The sequence below is a fragment of the Geotrypetes seraphini genome, chromosome 19, assembly GCF_902459505.1.
Source record: "Geotrypetes seraphini chromosome 19, aGeoSer1.1, whole genome shotgun sequence".
Lineage (NCBI taxonomy): Eukaryota > Metazoa > Chordata > Amphibia > Gymnophiona > Dermophiidae > Geotrypetes > Geotrypetes seraphini.
The window spans coordinates 22,334,165-22,352,075 of record NC_047102.1 but is presented as its reverse complement, the minus strand read 5'-3'; the positions used below and the strand labels follow the sequence as shown (position 1 = coordinate 22,352,075).

At 43.8% G+C, this 17,911-nt stretch overlaps 1 protein-coding gene across 3 annotated transcripts in view; it reads left to right on the top strand.

The window, feature by feature from the left end:
* Positions 1–3,685: 3,685 nt before the first annotated feature.
* Positions 3,686–17,911, top strand: part of OSBPL5 (oxysterol binding protein like 5) — a 431,224-nt gene continuing 416,998 nt past the window's right edge. For 2 of the 3 annotated variants that reach the window (XR_004537637.1, XM_033928646.1), the window contains exon 1: positions 3,686–3,873. The gene's annotated coding sequence lies outside the window, so the exon portion shown is untranslated. Of the gene's footprint in view, positions 3,874–3,958; positions 4,170–17,911 lie in introns of those variants that run through there. The other variant, XM_033928647.1, reaches the window with a different exon arrangement.

Here is a 17,911-nt window from a genome sequence, read left to right as displayed (position 1 = left end):
TGCACACTTCTCTATGCTTTCGTGTTCTTGGCTTGCTCTGAATATAACTGAATGTTCCTAATTGCTGTTGTGCACATCTCAAACACTCTCGGAGTACACGACAGAGGAGCCACAGTAATTAGTTCTACAGTAGCAACGGGGTGGAGCATGAGGAAGGATTTGAAGTTCGGAGCTGAACCTGCTGTGGTTTGATCCTGTCTATTTCAGTTCTGGCTGTCTACCAAATACAATCCAAGGTCCCTGACAGAAGGATTTATACGAGCCCTTGGTTTCCTGTGGTAAATTTTTTTAAAAAAATGTGTGCCAAATATAGAAACATGATGGTAGATAAAGGCCAAATGGCCCATCCGGTCTGCCCTGCCACACCATCCACTATCTCTTCTTCTTGAAAGAACCCACCACCTTCAGCGGCAGACTGTTCCACGCATCTACCATCCTTTCTGTATAGACGTATTTTCTTAACATTACTCTTGAGCCTATCACTTCTTAACTTCATCCTATGCCCTCTTCTTCCAGAGTTTTCCTTCAATTGAAAAAGACTTTCCTCTGTAAAATTAACACCACAGAGATATTTAAACATCTCTATCATATCCCCTCTCTCCCGTCTTTCTTCCAGAGTATACATATGTGGCATATTAAATAATATGCATTTGTATTATACTTCCCTTCCCTTGTTTAAAAGCAGACTGAAAACCCACCTTTTTGATATAGCTTTCAATCCTTAGCCCTACTCCTTTGCCCTCCAACCCAGCCAGCTGATTAACCGTTCCCCTTAACTGTATCCATGACATCCTGTTTGTCTTTGGGAAGCAGAGCTGAGCTTCTGATGTCATAATGGCTCTTCCACCAATAAGAGCCAATCTCATCAGTGATGTCACAATGGCTTGATTGTCCTGTACTCCTCTCTGCCCTCCAACCCAGCCAGCTGATTAACCGTTCCTCTTAATTGTATCCATGACATCTTGTTTGTCTGTCTTGCCTGTTTAGATTGTAAGCTCTTTCGAGCAGGGAATGTTTTGTTACTCTTTGTGACTGTATAGTGCTGTGTGTCTCTAGTAGTGCTATAGAAATAATTATTAATAATAATAATAGTAGTAGTAGTAGTAATTATAAAAGTAAAGGGAATGATATTCATACAGAGTTATAAGTTCATCAGCAGTCATTAATGGGTCCATTTCTATAATCCAAAAAACTCTGAATCAAGAGGTTATTAATATCTATTGTATTCCCACTGTAATATCAATCCTTCCCAAGGGATCCAAACAATTCAAAACAAACTAGCAAAAATAAATAAATAATAATAGTGATAGTGCTCAGTTAGTAAACACCTTTATACACCGGCAGCAGTGTGAGATAAATGATGTCAACACTCGCATCATAGCACCCTCCCTACCTCCTAAATCAGCTCTTGTGCACAGGCACAGTTCCTCCCCTGTCCACCACGGCATCCAGCACAAATAGCATGCATATCATTTGTGCTAAGCATCACCAGGAAAATGTAACTTGCTCCCAACCCAGTGTTTATCAGAGATTGAGTGTCTGGTTCAAATAATTAGTAACTGGGGGCATTGACATATTAAGCCTTTCTCTAATTAGTTTCCTGTAACTTATCTCTCAGTAATTTTGATTCCTCCTTTCCCTTCTGTTTGTGGTCTAAGAAAGAGCTATTCCCATAAGATTGTTATTACTTAAATTTATTTTTGGGTTGGATTATGGCTCTGTATTTCCTTAAACAAGTTATACATATGAAAAAGTTATAACTAATAAAAATTAAAAAAAAAAAATTGTCCTACTAGGCTATTGGCTAAGCCTGCCCTCCTCCTGACTCACAGTTGTTGAAAGTTAGGCTGCGGTTGCCACCCTACTGCTGCCTAACTTAATTGATTTAATTGGTGCGATAATTAGTCGTACCATTAAAACCCACTAAAAACCTCATTTAAAAAAAAATAGCCACTGCTGTGTGGCCTCCAGGACTGGCATTTAGGTCCCTGGCAGCTAGCAGGACATAGTGACACTGAAGCCCAGGCAGTGTCATCATTAGGGGTGACGCCGGACTTCAGCATCACTATATGCTGCTGGCTGTGTTTCAGGAAGGACTCTGGGCACTGGAAATGTAGGCCTGGAAGGCCCTGGCCTACATTTACAGCACCCAGGTTGCTAAGGTGCTGCGATTCTGGAAGCGGCACCTGTCGGTGATTGACACGCGGCAGACAGTCATTTTGCAGGTGCCTGCCATGGCAGTTACGGCTTACAGAATCAGGGCCACAGTGACTAGGCATGAATAAGATTGCACACAGTTACTACTCTCCTTTTATAATCAGGCATATTAATTGTAGTGATTCTGAAAACCCAGGTGGCTGTTGGGTACAAAATCCTGTGTGGAGTAGAATGGGTCCAAGTGGATTGATTTTTCACTCCATCAAAAATTACAAAGACTAGGGGGACACTCGATGAAATTGCAGGAAAATACTTTTAAAACCAATAGGAGGAAACATTTTTTCACTCTGACACTAGTTAAGCTCTGGAACGCGTTGCCAGAGGTTGTGGTAAAAGCAGATAGCGTAGCTGATTTTAAGAAAGGTTTGGACAAATTCCTGGAGGAAAAGTCCATAGTCTGTTATTGAGAAAGACAAGGGGGAAGCCACTGCTTGCCCTGGATCGGTAGCATGGAATGTTGCTACATCTTGGGTTTTGGCCAGGTACTAGTGACCTGGATTGGCCACCGTGAGAGTGGGCTACTGGGCTGACCCAGTAAGGCTATTCTTATGTAGGGTAGGAGGTGCCCGGGGTGGTGGCATCCCTAGGGTTACCAGACATCCAGATTTCCCGGATGGTTTTTCAAAACCTGGCACTTTGTCTGGGTTTGAATAGCTTCTGGTGACAAGCGATGTTGGGACAGCATTTGCGTATGCGCAGATGCAACACGGTGACATCACGTGCATGGGGCAGTCCATCCCCCCCCCCCCCTTACTACACCACTGGTCACTAGAGTGTAGTTACTGATATATGCTACTGTTAATGTTCTTTTACCATAGGCTGCCTTTTATGCAATAAGACCCACTTACCTAACAGGTTAACAGTAAAATAACTCATCTTAATGGTAGCCTACATTAAGCCCCAGAAAGGCTTCAAGTTTGTAGTTTTAGTTTCCGAGCTGTGCTCTTTGTCCACTGGATCAGGCCAAGGGGCCCTTTTATTACAGCTTTAGTGTGTCATGCACGTCCTATGCTAAGCTTTAGTAACGTTTTCCGTTCCACTTGACGGTTAGCATTGCCAGGAAGGGAGGGGAGGGGTGATCAGTGTGCACTTTCCCCTTTCTCTTCAGCTTCACCTATATAATTCCTGACCAATGTGATCGGAATCCAAGCTCTCTACAACATGTCATGCATTGGAAACTGAGCGCTGCCAAGTTGCCCCTGCCCACGAGGGAGTTCTTACACTGTTTCCGGTGCATATGCCCCAACGTTGTCAAACTGTTTAAGAAAAAGCGAAAGGTTATACGACTCCAATCTTACTGTGTCAATGTTTAGTTTGGTACGGATTCAGTTATCGCTTCTCGCGCCGTAAACTTTTTTTAAAAACCACAGGCCCATCCAGTCCAGCTGGTGGCGCTCCAGCCCGGGTTTTCGGGGCAGCCGAGCCAGCGCTCTGGCATTTCCTGCAGCGAGCGCGCGGATTTCGTCGCTGACAGATCGGGGCAGCGCTTCTGGGCATCGGCCGCGTGCGCCTCTCGCGGCATGGCAGGCGCCGCGCGCGAATGCTTTCCCGGGACCTTTGGGCGACGGTGAGCAGATCCGATCGGGGGCGAGAGACTCTGCTGCGGCTGCGCCGGGCGATCGCAGCCGGCCTTGGACTGATTGCGACCGGAGGAAGGTAAGGCAGCGGTCGTGGACGGTGGGAAGCTGGGGAGAGAGGGTGGATTTGCGGATTGGAGCTTTCCAGGAGGGGGAGGGGCGCCGCTGAATCCGAAGTTGCTTCTGTGGCTCATTTCGGCGTTACAGGTTGCATTTTGACCTTGAAGGATGAAGCCAATACGATTTTCCTCTAGAATCCAGCTCTTATGTGCAATGTTTACATCTGTTAAAAGGCAGACCGAATTCCTAGACCTTTGCCCACATCACTCTTTGTGGAGGAAAGCCTAATCCCAAATGGAATCGAACAGCTTGTAGGCAAGTTAAGAAACCCCAGCATTTTTGGCAGCACCTCATACTGTGCCCTCGACATTTCAAAGACAATTTGCAGTGTGATTCATAACAGTGTATTTCAATGAGGGAGGCTAGATTTTGAGAAGAGATCTCGCCTGGTATTCATCATAATGCTATAATAAATCCTCTTATAATGTTTTTGGGCTATCACTCAGCTCAGCTGAAGTTACTGGAGAGACTGGAAAAGTAAATTTGTGTCTTGGTATGTTTTTATAGTCTCTTGAATCTCTCCACTAACCAGCTGTTGTTAGTACTAAATCAGACAGTAAAATTAAATTAATTCCATCTTTACAGTGACAACACAACACTACCAAGTACTTCCATGAGCGTTATGGTAGGTGTTTGCAAATTGCTCTATTCCAGAGATACTCAGTTAACATTTTCTAACTCCTTCACCTATGGTAGTCATGCAAACACTGAATTTATTGGTATATTTGGATGAGAAATGCTGAAATCAGAAGGGCTTTTGCAGACTCTTGTTTTGGAGCTTTTTCCATACGTGTGTTTTTATTTACCACAATCTTCCCTGCAGCCCCATTTTAAAATCCATCAGTATTTTGTGAACTTGAGATAAGACAATAAGATTTCATGCAGACAGCAGGGTAGCCAGATGGTTTTAAGATCCTAGGGACATTTTTCATTCTCCTGTATCTGTGGGGGACTCGTAAAAGCTTTGATCCCAGACTTTTCTGGGGTTTGAATCTTACTGTTTTAGTAGCAAACTTAGAACTCTAAAATCTTTGAAATAAGTTGCTAGCATGGATAATATACACTATTTTTTATTGGTGAAGGCTTCTGGTTCCTGTACTCTAATGTATAACTCCAGATTGTGGGTTTTATTTCTTCAATTGTTTTTTTATGTTCTGTAACATTGTGCTCATGTTAGGGCCATTAGAGTAGTTTCCCCACTGGGGTTCAACTGGTTTCTGGCAAGGGGAGTTTAAATCAAACCTGAATTTTAAACAAATTCCCAACATATCAGTGATAATGGAAGTACTGATTTTTGAAAGCAGAAAAAGTAGGGGTACAGATGCCAAAGCCTACCAGGGCTCAGAGAAAGGTGACAAAACTAGGCCTAGTCCCCAAATCACCTTCTGGAAGCTGACTCAATTGGCACCTGTGACCCTGAACAGAAACTTGCCACTAGGAGGTGCTCAGGTCCTAGAAACCCAACCAGCATTACAGATGCTTGATTTTAAAATAGACAGGGGATGAGGGAGAGAAAGGATCTACTTTTCTATTCATCACATGGGGGTTACTTTATGTCTGAAAACCACAATGCAGAGAAGCCTGTTATTTATTTTTATTTTTTTCCTAAGGACATAAGAATTGTCATACTGGGACAGATCGAAGGTCCATCAAGCCCAGTATCCTCTTTCCAACAGTAGCCAACCCAGGTCCCAAGTAGAAAAACAGATTTTATGCTGCTTATCCTAGGAATAAGCAGTGGATTTCCCCAAGCCATCTCAAAATGGCCTATGAACTTCTCTTTTGTGAAATTATCCAAACCTTTTTTAAACTCTGCTAAGCTAACTGATTTCACCACATTCTCTGTCAATGAATTCCAGAGTTTAATTACATGTAATGTAATGTAATGTAATTTATTTCTTATATACCGCTACATCCGTTAGGTTCTAAGCGGTTTACAGAAAATATACATTAAGATTAGAAATAGGAAAGGTACTTGAAAAATTCCCTTACTGTCCCGAAGGCTCACAATCTAACTAAAGTACCTGGAGGGTAATAGAGAAGTGAAAAGTAGAGTTAGAGGAAAAATAAAAATAAAATAAACATTTTAACAAGATTTTAGTTTCCAGAAAAAGGGCTTCTTCAGGGAAGAGACTTGGCCGACAGTCCCAGGATGTCTATGTCTCCTCCCCTGCGATGTTCTCCCATCCATGCATTCCCTCCCAGACACACTGCCCGTGCCCCAGCCGCTCCAAGGAGGCTGCCCCAGATGAGGCCCACGATGAATGCAGGATTCTCTCCTCTGCGGGAAAGCCGCCCAGAGCCGACAGTCGATCTTCATAGCGGATTGCAGGGGGGGAAGTGTTCACACTCTTGGTAGGATCGGGTCTGTGTTCTCTCGGTGGTTGTGGCTGGTCTCGTTGCTGCTTAGGTGTAAAAGCAGTTGATCTCCACTGCTGCTGATATTTAAAAGCAGGCAGATTGATCTCTCCAATGGACTGCAGGGGGAGGAGTTCACAATCCTGGCAGGATCGGGTCTGTGGGCTCTTGGTGGTTGCGGTAGGTCTCGCTGCTGCTTGTATGTAAAAGCAGTTGTTTTTCTACTGCTGCTGATATTTAAAGCATATTGTGTGAAGAAATATTGTCTCTGGTCTGTTTTAAGTCTACTTCTTAGTAGCTTGCCACCTAGTCCTGTTATTTTTGGAAGGAGTAAAAAAGCAATTCACATCTACCATTTCTACTCCACTCAGTATTTTATAGACCTCTGTCATATCACCCATGAGCCATCTGTTCTCCAAGCTGAAGAGCTCTAGCTGCTTTAGCCTTTCCTCACAGGGAAGACGTCTCATCCCTTTTATCATTTTTGTAACCCTTCTCTTTACCTCTTCTAATTCTGCTACATCTTTTTAGAGATACAGCGACCAGAATTGCACATAGTATTCAAGGTGCAGCTGTACCATAGAACGATATGAGGGCATTATAACATTTTCATCTTTGTTTTCCATTCCTTTCCTGATGATTTCTAACATTCTAATTGCTTTCTTCACCCACCAAGCTACTTAAGACACCTGTGTGCAGCTTTTCTAGGCTTTCCCATACCAGATTCTGCTGATCAAGAGACAGATATGTACTGTTTCATTTAGATATTTGTGGGGTGGGAGGGGTTTAGTGACCACTGGGTGAGTGTGTGTGAGTGTGTGGGGGTTATAATTTAATCCCTCCAGTGGTCATCTGGTCAGTTTGGGTATCTTTTTGGCATTTAGATGATTTTAAAACAGGTCTAGCTCAGAACGTCTAAATTCTGTCCAGGATGTCTTGGGAAAGGTTTGCTTATTACCTCAAGATGTCCAAGACTAAGCATGCCCAAGGCCGCCGAGAACACGCCTCCAACACGACCCTCTTTACTTTTGGGTGCACAGTGGCCAAGACACCTTACAACACATCTAGAAAAGCTGTTGCGAAAATTGGCCCTTGGACATCCAAGTTCCGATTTATGCTATTATTTGGTCGTCTTGGTGTTTTGAAAATGCCCCTAATAGACATATGATTGATAATAAGATCCCTTTATATGTTTGTGTGTTTATTTTAGAGATATAATGACACATTTCCATGTGTCCCTTTAAAAACAAAATAAAAATTTGTCCTGTTTGTTTTGATTGGATTGTACGCTTTATCGAGCAAAGATTGTCTCTTTCATGTTTAATGTACAGCGCTGCGTACATCTAGCAGCGCAATAGAAATGACAAGTAGTAGCACCATTCAAGTGTATATATGTATACATATGCATATTCCTCATATTGGCACTCTTATGTCTCTTTGTAAGGTGATATTGACTCCTGATGCAGGCTATTCTCTCGAAGCATGGCCATGTTAAGTCGCTTTAACTTTTTTTCCGTTTTCTAACTACTATTAATAAACTTATTTATTACTGACACTGATTGGATCCTGGTTTGAGTTGGTGCCTCGCTCAATCCCCTTTTGTTTTCTTATTTAATAATTTAATTTTCTTCTTTACATATTTCAAATAAAATGATGGAATTTATCTGCATGATCAATGATAAGATTCATAGCCCCATTTAACGTGTCTTTTGAAACGTTTGGCGTTTGAGGTCTTTTTTCCTCATTGTGGTAAATTTACAAAACTTTTTTTGCACTGTTAGCGTTTTTTATCACCAGCCGTGATGGTAAAAGCTCTGACGCTCATAGAATTCCTATGAGCGTTGGAACTTTTATGCTAATGCGACTTCATAAAAGGGGGAGGGGGGTTAGTGATGTCATTATGCTTTTTCTTTAGATATCAGTATTTTTCCATTATTTGTTCCAATCTGGCTGGCCCGAACTTACTCTCCGACGGCAGAATTGACGTCGGGGAGAGGAATGCTGGTCGGCCCGAAGCAGAGGTGGCTTCGGCTTTGGGACCTGTTATCCATTGGTGGTGGTTTGGGTCCTGTTCCCCGATGGCAGCGGCAGTGGCAGTGGTTTGGGGAAGGGCAGGAAGAAAGAAAGAAAGAAAGAAAGAAAGGGGGCAGGCAGGGAGACAGAAGGAAAGAAGAGAACAGAAAAAAAGAAAGGGGGCATGAAGAGAGAAAGAAAGAAAGGTCAGGGAGAGAGGAAGAAAAAGTTGGGGGAGGGAATGAGGTGTGGAGGAGAGGAAGCATACAGGCTGAAAGAAAGATTGGATGCACAGTCAGAAGAAGAAAGTGCAACCAGAAACTCATGAAATCACCAGACAAGGTAAGAAAAATGATTTTATTTTAAATTTAGTGATCAAAATGTGTCTGAATTTATATCTGGTGTCTATATTTTACAATATGGTCCCCTTTTACTAAACCGCAATAGTGATTTTTAGCGCAGGGAGCCTATGAGCGTCGAGAGCAGCGCTGTGCATTCAGCGCAGCTCTCTGCGCTAAAAATTGCTATTGTGGTTTAGTATATAGGGAGGGGGGTAGGGTATTTGTCTATTTTTGTATGGTTGCATAGAGTCATCTGCTTTGACCTCTTTGAAAAACCCCCGGAATAGGAATGATAATTAATAATTCTATGCGTACAGTGTGCGTTGTGTTTTTTAAAAATTTTATTGTTGGTAGATCATTTTGACTTGGTCATTTTAAAAGTAGCTCGCGAGTCAAAAAAGTGTGGGCACCCCTGCCTTAGAGGGTTAAGCTAAGGAAACCTGTCATCAGGTGTGGGATAGTAGACTTGGGGGGTGGGTCAGTAGAGTGGGCAGACATGATGGGCTATGGCCCTTATCTGCCGTCATCTTCTATGTTTCTATGTCTTCAAGCCCACTTTTTTGAAGCTGCTTTCAACTCTTAACTCCCACTCACTGTCAGACACTTTTACCCAATGTATCATTCTTTTTACCAGAAACCTTGCCAACCCTGAGATGTCCTGTCAGTTTGTCCAAATTAGATTATAAGCTCTTCTGAGCAGGGACTGTCTATTGAATGTTAAATGTACAGCGCTGTGTATGCCTTTCAGCGTTATAGAAATTATATATAGTAGTGGTAGTATTTTCAGCATATATGTGCTGTGTCTTTGCTTCTAAGGAAAAGAATGTCCTCTAGGGAAGGGCTACTCAGTTTCAATCCTTGAGGTCCACAGGCAGGCCAGGTTTTCAGGATATCCATAATGAGTATGTATATGAGAAATTTGTATATACTGTTCCTTAGTATGCAAATCTATCTCATACATTTTCATTGTGGATATCCTGAAAACCTGGCCTGCCTTTGGACCTTGAGCACTGGAATTGAGTCGCCCTGTTTTAGGGTCTATCATTTGTGGTGGGGCCTCACACTTCTATTATAAGAGTACAAGACTGGTCTGATACTGTGATTTGAAAATAAATTCCCAAAGCTGACATAACATTTGATGGAACCATGTAGAGCAGTAGTTCTCAAACCAGTCGTCAGGGCACTTAACTTAGTAGTGTTGGCACTGCTGTGGGGGGGGGGGTGAGGGGGAACCCCCCACATTACAGAGGAAACTGAACTTTTTCCCTAAAAAATAGGGAAAAGCCAGTTTTCTCTGGCAGCGCCAACAGTACTAAGTTAAGTGCGGTCATTCCCCCCTCTACACCCCTCGGAGCGCTTTAAAATTCAGTTTAAATCCGGCGTGCTGATGTTCTGCGCGCAATTGTCAGCCCAGCTTTGTCTGCGCATGATTGTCTTGCGCGGTTTAGTCTATGAACCCCTTGATTGTCGTTACTTCTAACCTGAGCCATCAATGTTAAATTTGCTTATCTCTAAGCCTTGAGCTGTGAGCCGCATTGATTCTATGTAGAGAACTGCAGGATACAAGAAGTTGTAATTGTATTGGAAGCAAGGCACCAAAACGGGCCCAAAACAACAGATCTGCACTTACATGCCCAGTTATAGAATAGTGTGGCAGTGTTTCTGCACAGATGTGAAAAGGGAGCGTAAGGATGGGAAGCCTCAGGGGCACAGGCTCTGAGTATCTGCAGTGCCTAGATAATGTCTGGGTCTGTTGTGACTCCACCCTTGACTGGCCCAGCTCTACCCAGAGCTGGGCCAGTATTCTGCGGCGATATCCAATTAAGTGCCACTGAATATTAGCAGTTGGTCTGACCTGTGTGATTTGACCAAGTTGAATTGCAGATTTGCTCAACAGGTTGATCCAGTCCTGTGTTTATCCAGTTCCATGAAGGGCCATTTCAGTTCTTGCTTCCCTAATTGCATTACCTAAGAAAAGTAACTGAATGCTGTATGATTAAACTCAGGACTGGATCAGTCTTTTGGAGAAATCTGGAGCCAAATGGCAACACATAAGAGCTGAGAAAAAACTGTTGGAGGCATGGGTTATTGAGGAGGCTGCAGTGGTGGCAAGAGGTGAAAAGTAACGAAGAAAATTATTTTCTCAGATTTCAGGTGGGTTTTCTTGGCTAGTTTTACATGTTTGTTTTAATAGCAATTTTTATTTTATGCATGCTGTATTGTTTTAATGCACACTAATAGGCTTAATGTGTTAATTTATAGGTTGATGCGCTAAATATTTTATACCAGTGAACTGGATGTGCAGTGACAAATGCAGATCCCTAGTTCAAGGTGGCCATATGAGCCAGAGATGGGAATTTGAGGAGCAGAGAGACTTGAGCCAAGTTCTAGCACTGTACTTTTCTGTCTGATGAACATAGCTCTGTGGTTATTTTCTTCCGTTGAGATTGAGAGCACTTGTTTAGCCCTGGAAAATGTAGGAGGAGTGTGCAGTTGGGACGGATAGGGCTTAGGACACTTTAAGTGATCCGAGTCACCACTGGCTAGGGAGCTAAAAGTTTTTTGCATGCACTTACTAGGTCCTTCTGAAAGCAGAATTATGTATGGTTTTGTTTGTCTTTGTTTTAATATAACTCATTTTTGCATTATATTTCTTTGATATGTGTTTAGAAACACAAGGTGCTGGAAAGCTGAGCTTTGATTCCTCTCCCCTCCCCCTCCTCCACCCATGTTTGGGGGTAGAAGGAAATGGAGATCCTTACTTTAATTTCTGGTCAGCATCTCTATCATCTGGGATCTGGATTTTGTGTGCTGCCAGATTTCACCACACATCAAGGTTTAGATTGTTCCAATTGATATAAAGGGCCCCCCCCCCCCTTATCCGTAGTTTACCACCTGCATCCATATCCATCCCAGCATACCTTCAAGAAACTTCACTGGCAGCGAGCAGCACCTCTTGTCTACTGCCTGTGATGGCCTGAGTTTCCTCCTTCTGGGTCACAGAACCAGGAAGTGACATCAAATGGAGGGAGCTCAGGCCGGCGAAGGCAGGAGATGCTGCCGCTGAAGATTTGAGGAGGTACGCTGGGGGAGGGGGTTTGTGGGAACATTGGGGTGGAGTGTGGGTGGGTGGGTATGCTCAGTGCTTAGCAATACCAATCGCTATTATCCATTATTTGACATATCTGCATTAGGTCTTGGAACCCATTACCGCGGATACAGGGGTCTACTGATGCCGCTCCGAACAAGTGACCAGATTGAGGGGATGGGGCTGGGACCGGGTGGAACTGGGAGGGCCTGAGGGCGGGGCCATGGGTCCGGATTTTACTTCCGTAAAATCTGGTAACTCTTGGTAGTAGCATATCTTTGCACTGAGTGTGAGGTCTCGGTATATCTTTGCTTTAATGGCCCACTATCTCAGCTTACCTACTGTATTGCAGCTCTTACTCCCATGGTGCGAATCAGAACTTTGCTGCACTAGTCTGCCTGCAAACTTCTAACTGTGCATTGAAGTCTTGAATGGTTCTTCATTGTTTACTTTATATCTTTGTCTATTTTTCAAGTTCATGTGACCCTTTTGGCAAACTTGCTATTTTTCTACAAATGCATACATTCCATGCTTTTTCTCCTTTTCTTCTTAATTGGTTTCTTCCACTCACCTGTCCTCCCTAGATAGCATGCTTGGATGGTTTAGAGAGCATCATTGGCCCGATGGCTAGAAGGGCACATCCTCAGCGCTGCTTATTGGGTCTCAGGGGTTGCCATAGTAGCAGCAGCCATTGTGTCTCACTTCAAGGGCCTGAGGGAATTATCTACATGACATCCTCAAGTCTAGTCCTGACTGGTGACTGAAAGCCAGATGTGTGCTGCAGCTTGCTTTTAACTTTGCCTTTTCATTAGTACAGTGGTGCCTCACACAACGAACTTAATTCGTTCCAGGAGCAAGTTTGTTATGCGAAAAGTTCGTTATGTGAAACGCGTTTTCCCATAACAATACATGTTAAAAAAAATAATTCGTTCTGTAGCATATAATATGCTAAGATGACATAAAAAAAGATACATTTTTTGTTATTATTTTTATTTAGATACATCTAAAAACATAATTTTTTTTAAACAAACACACATTTTTTAAATTTTAAGACAGACTATACAGTATATAAAAAATATTGAGTTTATCTTAAAAGGACGACTGTATACAGTGAGAGAGGGCAGAGTCTCAGCGGCAAAAACTGGGACTTAACTTTTCTTTTTTTTTTTTTCTAGCATTGGGGAAGCGGCGAGAGTAGCTCCGCCCCCCCCAACGCATAAGCAGTAGGCGCCGGGCCCCTCCATAAAAGGAGGCGAGCCGACGGTCCGCCACTGCACAGGGAGCCAGGCGAAGGGCTGTGAGAGAGGGCAGTTAAGCGCAGTGAGTAACGCAGCTCGGGCGACTTCGTTGTGTGAAACGAAGTTCGTTGTATGAATCAAGACATGAAGTTCGTTGTGTGCAGCGTTCGCTGTGCGAGGCGTTCGTTATGCGAGGCACCACTGTATTGGTAGAACAAATAGCTTATGCTGATGTCCATGCAAAGAGATCCATAATACTGCAATTATATCATAATTTTCATCTCCCTCGCCTCAGAAGAGACCATGACCCATGTCTGCAAAAGACTCATGATAGTCTTGGCCATTTTCAGTTAAGGTGATAGATTTGAGAGGCCAGTATTAGCGTAAAATAGAAAAATATGCGTTTACTAATTATGCATTCTGTTGAAAATTGCCATCTTCCCAGGGGCAAGAGGAAGTTAGTAATATATAAGCTATTAAAAAAAGCCTTTGCAATTCAGCTGGGGGTGGGGGGTGGATTCACTAGTCCACAATCTTTCATCCTTATGACTGGCTCAACTCCCTCTACTACTTTCCTCCCTCTTTCCTATCTTATATCTTACCCAGGAAGGTGTTTCACTAAATCCCAAGAAACTATAAACCATAAGCTCCCTGTGGTGAACTTTTCTGCTAAAACTGCTGGTGGGGGGAATCCCTCTTGGCTATTGTGAAAGTCCACCTTATGTTGCTTATCCCAACCATGGGTGGGGTGGGGTGGGGAGGGGAGGGAGTGGTATGTGTCCCTATTTACCAGATTTGCACACAGACAAATGTATTCGTGCTTTTCTTTTTTCATTTTTGGAAGGATTGCAACAATTTGTTTTGCCTGTAAGAAAGTTACTTGTCAATCAAAAGGCTGGCTAAATGATGCTCAGAATTTCAATGCTGGAAAAATCGGCATTAAGGACGATTCTGTAAAGGGTGTACACCCATTACCGAATTATGCTTAGAGCTGATTCGTGTGCCTAATTTTACACACCAGATTTACACCTGCTGAAAACTGGTGTAAATACTGGCACCCAAGTTAGACACGCTGAGGTTGTATGCAACTCTTTGGAACTCCCCTGAATATGCATGTGGCTACCCCCTTTTTTAAAGTTATGCATTATAGAATAGCAACCAGATGCCTGTGCAGATTTTAGTGAGTGCCAATTAACATTGGTAATTGGTTGTTAGCACTCAGTTATTGATGTTAGTTGGATGTCCTTCAAAAGATCCGGGGGTAAATGTGACTTATTGGTGGCTAGTTTGTTTGGGGGGGGGGGGGGTTGTTACATTGTAAAAACAATTCTTTGCAATATGTCGCATCTTATTGAAAAATTAAATAATTGGTTTGAAATATCGGATATTCTCTGCTCATTTTTTGGGTATTATGAGGCAACAGCAGCAAAATGAGGGTCAAAGTACAGCATACGAAGAACGAGCAACTGAGAGCCATCAAATATGGGACGATCAAGAGCACTTGATTGTCCCGTACTTGGTGTTTCTATTGCGTGTTCTGAGATGCGTGCAGTTCCATGAGGTAGCTGAGTTGTGGGACAGTGTTTGTGGATATTGTCAGTCTCCTTAGTACTTCCCAAACTTTTATCCAGTCAGCGTTACCCCATTTTAACACTTAAAAATTCATGTCACCCTAGATGATGATGCTTTAAAAGAAAAAATAAAAAGTAGACCTTGACGTTTCCTTGCTCTCCTCTCCAATTCACTTCTTTTTCTCTCCTCATCCAAAGCACGAAGAGTTTAGCAGGAACAGGGCGGGAGTTTGCATCCTGTGTGCCAGTGGGTATTCACTGTGGTCCTGTGTGCCAGTGGGTATTCACTAGTGCTGCCCGATTCAGGAAAAAAAATTTCGATTCGATTCAGCCTATTGAATTGGTTTTTCAATTTGATTCGATTTTCCTGCCCAATTGGGTGTTTTTTTTTTTTTTCAAACATCCTGGTGGGTTTAATTTATAGCCTTTTCTAGCCCCCTTTTATAGCCTCTTCACCCCCTTTGCCTTCTCCTAACCACACTGGCGCTGTGGTGTAAACAAAATAAACAAACAAAAAAGACTTTTCCTCTCTCTCTTAAATCCTAGCTCACATTTGCGGTCTAACACCAGCTCTGGCAGGATACACGTTTCAAATCGGACATATTGTAATCACAAAAGGGAAAATATAATTAGTTTTCTACCTTTTGTTGTCTGATCATTCAAATCTTTTGGTTCCCAGGCTCTAGTTGTCTTCTGATAACTTGCTTGCCAGGGTCTCCTTCTTTCTCCGTTCTAACCATCCATCTGCCATCTCTGTCCTCCCCTTCCGTTTCCCTTCCCTCCCCCGGAGGTCTGGCATCTTTCTTTTTTTTTGTCTCCATCCACAGATCCATCTTTTCTTAACTACCCTTTCATCCAGCATCTCTCTCTCCTTCCCCACCACCCCAGGGTCAACCATCTCTCCCTTTTGTTTCCCAACTACCCTCCTATCCAGTATCTCTATCCCCCCCCTCCACACCATCCCTTGTGTCCAACTTCTCTTCCTTTCTGTTCCTTCCCTCCCTAAATCCCATTGTCCATTATCTCTCTTCCTCTCCTCTATTTTTAGACCCATTATTTCTTCCCCCCCAAAGTCCGGCATATGCACGTCTCTTTGAACCCCCCTTCCCTCCCTCCGTGTACTTCTACACCAGGGCCCCCCTCCTCTGGTCTGTCTTCCCCTCGAAGGCCTACATCCCCCCCTCGAAGGCCTGCCTGCCTGTCCCCCTTTGAAGGCCTGCATCTCCCCTGAAGGCCTGCCTGCCTATCTCCTCTGAAGGCCTGTACCCTCCCTCCCCGGGAAGGCCGCACCCCCCCAAAGGACTACACCTCCTCCTTGCATCTTCCCCACTGGCCTCCCGAATCAATCTTCTTAACTTCAGCAGCCTGCAATAAGATCGCTGGCGTTAGCGATCGTTGCAAGCTGCTGAACAGCTTCAGAGCATCTTCTCTCTGCCGTGGTCCCGCCCCTCCTCTGATGCACGGAGCAGGAGCATAGGAAGATCGCTCCTGCCCCGCATTACCGCTAGACCACCAGGTAAAGTTGGAGACGTAGGAGGGAGGCGGGGGTGGGTCAAAGCCAGCCCAAAACATTATTCGCGGGCTGGCTCTGCCCCTAACCCCTGCGAATACGGAGGAGGAGTGTAATGTGCTGCTAAAAAACATTTAGTGTGCCAGAGCTAAAAAAAGTTTGAGAGACACTGATTTAAGGCAGCACTATAGTATGCCAAAATGCAACTAACCAGTGAGAGCATTAGTCCGTATGGTGAAGTCTCTTTCTTATAGGTAATTCTTTGGGTTTGGATTTTAAGAAAACAAGACTGCAGGTACAAGGAGGTCAAGAAGTTTGGCAGAAAAGGGTATTTGCTGTAGTGAAAACATTCCATTGTTCTTATTGTGCAATTATGAAATGCATTTTCAGAGGCTCTCTTATTTGCCTGCGAGTGCCCTTTGGAATGGGGCCAGTCATAGGATGCCAGGCTAGGACTTCACCCTCTCATTTCTGTGTGGGAGCGAGGTGTGCTGTGCGCTGTTGGTCATGCAGCAGGCAGAGCTGTGAAAAGGAGAGTGTATCCAGAAGAACTAGCCAGCGTGGACTGCTTTGGGAAGCTTTCTGCTGTGGCTTCCAGCTGGTCTGGATGTATCGTAATATTTAGAAGGGGGAAGAAACGTTTGTGATATCGCGAGCTTCTTGTCTCCAAAGGTATCAAAACAAATGGGTCAGGGTGACTACGGTAAATGAAATCACAGATGTTCAGAGCCACTGTGCAGACTTTAGCCAGTATTGAATATGCATGCAGTTTGGTCAGTACTAAGACTATCTGGATATCTAACTTAGAACAGCTCAATCGAGCATTATTGTTAGGCTGCCCATAGCACTGTCCCCAAAATGTCACTGAGGGCCCAATGCACAGGCGATCTGATAAAAAAAAAATACTGGTTTGGGAGAGCAAATTCCGGTGTCAGGACAAAGGCGCGTCCAGACAATTGAGTGCAGCGTGCGCTGCGCGCCGCGTTGTGGGGGTGTGTGAGGGGTTGTAACCCCCCCACATTTTACTGAAAACTTCACTTTTTCCCTGTTTTTAGGGTGTTATTTGTATTGAGTAGTCTGGTAAAAGGGGGAGGAATTGTGCCTGGCACCTGTGGTAGGCACAGCTCTTCTGAACTGGCCCAGCACAGCTTCCGATTGCCAGAGCTTGCAAGCATTTTTTTTTTCAATTTGTGACTTGCCCAGGATTAAACCCATGCAATCAGGCTGCTGAGGCAGAAGCTCTAACCACTGAGCTACTCCTCCATATTGTGCAGAGCTGTGCTGAGCTCTGATAAACATCAGCAGAAAACCCCCCCCCAAAAAAAGACATCTGAGGCTGGAAGGGTTTGTGGGTTTTTTTTTGTTTGTTGCTGCTTACCAGAGCTCAAGCACAGCACTACAGTGTGGAGGAGTGGCTTAATGGTTAGAGGTCCCGCCTCTGCAACCTGAGGTTGTGAGTTTGATCCTGAGCAGATTTGAGCACAGCTGTAGTGCATCTGTTATGTGAATGTATCTCCTGGGACTAATAGCCATGTTCTGACCATAAGTGCAGGGCATACACTTACGTAGTAGACATGCAAACCCACTACCAACAGCTCCAGACCTGCAGGAAAATTTTCCCTGGTAAGAGGTGGGCATTCCCTTCTGTGCATCACAAAGAGTGCTCATTTTAATACTAATGAACTCCTTATAATGTATTTGTATAGGGTTCTCAGTGGCTACTACAGTGATTGGTAAAAGCCCCTGAGAATCCTTTTGAGCATCAGAAGCTAAGCTGCCTTGAAAATAAGACTGGCTACATCCTTTAAGCGTTGGAGCCTGAATATTTACAGTTAGCCGTGGCTATGGGAAATATCTGAATAATGGCAACAGTTATCC